Source organism: Lygodium microphyllum, chromosome 3, assembly GCF_053477565.2.
Source record: "Lygodium microphyllum isolate KBCC chromosome 3, Lygodium_microphyllum_v1.1.10, whole genome shotgun sequence".
Classification (NCBI taxonomy): Eukaryota; Viridiplantae; Streptophyta; class Polypodiopsida; order Schizaeales; family Lygodiaceae; genus Lygodium; species Lygodium microphyllum.
Window position 1 is genome coordinate 164,329,435 of NC_141137.1, and position 4,497 is coordinate 164,333,931.

The 4,497-nt window shown below is 40.5% G+C and overlaps 1 non-coding gene across 1 annotated transcript; it reads right to left on the reverse strand.

The window, feature by feature from the left end:
* Window positions 1–1,291: 1,291 nt before the first annotated feature.
* Window positions 1,292–1,528, reverse strand: LOC148039121 (small nucleolar RNA U3). The gene has a single exon (XR_015690485.1). It is a non-coding gene; the product is annotated as a small nucleolar RNA U3 (small nucleolar RNA).
* Window positions 1,529–4,497: the final 2,969 nt, after the last annotated feature.

Here is a 4,497-nt window from a genome sequence, read left to right on the forward strand (position 1 = left end):
CAGATCTTACAGCACATTGGGAAGACGATATCATCTATATATTAGAAAGGGGACTGTCAAAGAGACCCATTGAAAAGGTGCGTGTTATCCGTCTTCTAATCAAGAACTGGAACCGATCAGATGATTACTGGTCAACTCTATCAACTAGGGCAAGACGTTCTTCTTTGTAGATGTACTTGTTGTGATGAGCACAAAATGGAAGGTGCGCTACAAGATGCACAAGGTGTGATGGACATAAAAACGATTCCTACAAAGGTAAATTAACAAGTTATTGAGACAAGAGTAGTGCAAGGGGAAAAAAATAGCTTTTGACCAAGCATACAAGACCCAAGGCCTTTGCTGCTCATGCATGAGCAGGAAGGATATTATATAGGAAAAAGATTTTTGAAGCACCAATGAATGTATCTGGGTATGAAGCATAGAGTGAATGGTGGAAGAACATTTTGGGCATAAAAAGGATTCCTCCAAAGGTAATGCAAAGCGTTGTCAAGGAAGGAAGGAGCAGCACAATGAAAAAGATAGCTTCTGACCAAGCGATACAAGCCCCAAGGCATTTGCTGCATGAGCAGGAAGGATACTCAGATATTTAAAGCACCGAGGACAATATATGGATATGAAGCAGGAAGGATACTCTATAGGAAAGATCTTTAAAGCACCCACCAATGACAATATATGGATATGAAGCACATGGTGAATGGCGGAAGAATAGTTTGCCTGAATTGGATTATACATTAGATTTGAATTCCCCCTCATCTTGATTAATCCTTTGTAATGTTGAGTGCCTACAATAGCAGTTGAAGTATTGAGTGCGAGCCCGCAAAATATAGGAAAGATCTTTAAAGCACCCACCAATGACAATATATGGATATGAAGCACATGGTGAATGGCGGAAGAATAGTTTGCCTGAATTGGATTATACATTAGATTTGAATTCCCCCTCATCTTGATTAATCCTTTGTAATGTTGAGTGCCTACAATAGCAGTTGAAGTATTGAGTGCGAGCCCGCAAAAAGAGGAGACCCGTCAGATCGCCCGACAGCCTTCACCACCGGCTGGAATGCGCACAGTGGGACGTTCGTCAAGGCGCCCCGCAAAATATAGGAAAGATCTTTAAAGCACCCACCAATGACAATATATGGATATGAAGCACATGGTGAATGGCGGAAGAATAGTTTGCCTGAATTGGATTATACATTAGATTTGAATTCCCCCTCATCTTGATTAATCCTTTGTAATGTTGAGTGCCTACAATAGCAGTTGAAGTATTGAGTGCGAGCCCGCAAAAAGAGGAGACCCGTCAGATCGCCCGACAGCCTTCACCACCGGCTGGAATGCGCACAGTGGGACGTTCATCAAGGCGCCCGGGAGAAGGGAAGGGCGAGCCCTTCTCATCCCCGCGGCGACAAACTATTCGCGCTCTGGCGGCCGAGCCATGCCTCGTCTTCCGGGCTGTGCAGGGCTTGTCTGAACTGGAATGTCCAGGCAAGAGGTACGAACTATAGAACAGATCCTGTTCAAGTATAGTCGTGAGAGAGGAAGCGCATCCGCCTGCGCGTCCATATAGAGCATCTTGCGCGGCAGCGCAGTGCTTACGGGTTTGAGCAAGCTCGATGCACCGTAACAAGCCTCTGCTCTCTCAGGGGTACCCCGGCTGTGTTACGCGTAGATAGGAGGGGTCGAAGCGAGCGCAAAACCTCAACGATTATGGATCCTCGCTTAACTGGGACCTTACTCGCATTATTATGATATTAACAAACTTAAAGTTGGTGCTTATTGTTCGTGTAGGCTAGATTAGCTACCTAATTAGTCTTAAAGTTGGTGCTTATTGTTCGAGGATGGTGTTGTTATATATGTAGGATGCAATTAGTCTTAAAGTTGTCATTAGTGCTTGAAAAGCATCTAAACGATTGTTACAGTGTGCCTCGTACCTGTTAGGATAGTTGTAGCTCACGAGAACCTAGAAATAGCATGGTATACTTGATATGAAAAGGAGCCATGTTGTGCGTGTGTCCTGACACCAATTGAGCCCTAACTTAAATGTCGAGTAAGGTTTATTTGACCATATGGCCAAAAAGGAAACCTATGTAGCTCTAGCCTACAAGTTAGATGGAGCAGCTAACTCAAGGCACAATGAATTTTGTCTCAAGTTTTGGAAGTTATCAGGGACCCCTAAATTTGGTCCCATTAGAGATGCACCCTAGCTAGGGCTCCAATCGAGACAATGATCCCCTTAGCAGGGATTCAACTCAGTGTCATGACCCAGTAGTAAAGCAAATATTCCCTAACATACTCCCTACTTTATTGGCAAAGGTTAATAATATGATATGTCAATCAAGACAACCTACAACCTTCATGGGCTATAAGAAGGTGAACCTCTCGTCAGGACCATAAATCATCCAATTATTCATCCGGGCCATGGAACTTTATTTTCCTTAAATTTATTTAGAGAGAGCCACAGAGAGAGACGATTGATCATCGATTTGAAGGTAAAAATGGTAAAAGGGCCAATAGACAACACACCTCCCACCCCAATGGAATTCTGAAAACAAGATGCAACTTCTTTAGCCACTCACATTATGATACAATTTTTTTTTTTCATATATTACATATAAGTTTAATGTAAGACCTTAAAGCAATACATCCTTGAGTGTCGCTCTATTAGCCCCTCATTGTCACTCTTTTCTGAACCTTGCATTTAGAACTAGAGCTATTTCATAAAAACATCAAAATGTCCCAAAGTTCTGTGAGCTCCATGATATATATAGTTGGGAACTATTCGAAAATCTTTAAGGTGACTCACTTGGAGAAAAAAGTTATCATTGAGCAGTCATCTTTTTCTTTCGCACTCGTGGGGAATGTAGTATCTCCACTACTCCTTTCTTCTCAAGCTTTAAGCCACAATTCCTCCTTTATTAACAGTGCAAAAAACTCCTCTTGATGCTTGAGGTGTTAAAGCTTTCTTGTTGATGAGTCAAATGGATATCTTGAAAAGTAAAGAGGGGGAGACAACAATACGAATCAAGCAAAGCTTGAGTTATTCACACAACTACCTTTGAGAAATGTTGCTTCTCAGTTCAATGCGAGTGAATGATTGACTCATAGTAGGTATTAAACACAATTCTATATAGCCTCTACAAGAGTCCATCACCATGATGGTCGGTAGCAGTGCAAAACACCCTCATGAGGATAGAAGTGCAGAAATTCTAGATAATCCTAGAAAGCTTGTTAGTAAAAGGTGAAAGGAGGAACAACATCTATGAACTAAGTACTCTTAAGGATTAATGCCAAAGTACATGCTTAAGGGAAAGTGATTGCATAACCGATTTTGTGTCTCAATGATACTAGTGCTAGAGATTTCATATTAAATCAAAGCTATAGTAAGGCTCTTGATGGAAAATACTTGATGAGGCTTAGATTGGTAGAAAGAACCATATTTTTTGCATATTGAAACCTTTGGGTGCGGATGCTATGTGCATGTTCTGGATGAGAATAAGAACAATTTACAACCAAAAAGCACCAAACATATCTTCTTGGATTTCAATGATGAGAAAAAATATTATAGATTATATGACCATAAGACAAAGGAGATCATAATGAGCCATGATGCGGTATTTTTAGAGCAATAGCATAACTAGAGGCAGAGAAAAGTCCTTCCACTTTACTATCATTAAAGGTGTAATCCACTGCTAACCCATCATAATTGATCCCTAATCTAAAGAAGAAGAAGCATCATCTTTGGATTGTTAGTAGATTGGTGCTAGAGGCATATGTATTGTCCCATAAGCAAAGTGAGAGATATTGAGATGGCAAGCTTAACACATGTAGACGTTGATGATGGAACACCTAGCTAGATGGGTCCACACATCTATACTTATCATGCCAACTTTCATGTTTTTTTTTTTGTGTGTTTTTTTTGGTAGATCTTGAAGGTGGTTTTTGTTAGAAGTGGCCATATCACATGTTCACAGGCGGCCACTACCTTATTTATGGGCACTCTCTTTATTCATTATTTGGTATTTGGCTAGCCTATTTTGTGGTAGGACAAGTCCTTTTTTTTTGTCTATAATGGGAGGTAGTGTGGCCATAGTCCATTATCTATAATTCATGTACTTGTAGGTTCTAGGTGTGGAGAGAAGGAACTTGTGGAGTGTACGAGCCAGCATGCAACCATTGTACTCTTGTCATAGTGAATTCCTATTGCCGATTACATCTTGTGCATCGTCTCTTTTATTGAATTTGTGTCTTTCATTATTCTCATGCATGCTTTTCTCTTCTAACATGGTATCAAATGTTTAGGTTGTGTGAAGGATGTTTGACTGAGTGAATGGGATTTATGTAGGCCTCATAGTTTTTGCATTTTTTCTATGTTTGATTGTCATTTTCATCTCGTTTGTTGATGCTGTTTTGACTAATGTGTGTAGGCTTGCATTTTGTTGGTCTATGTTATCTGGTTGACTTTTTGCTTGCTTACATTAGTCATGCCGAGTTAGTCGATTG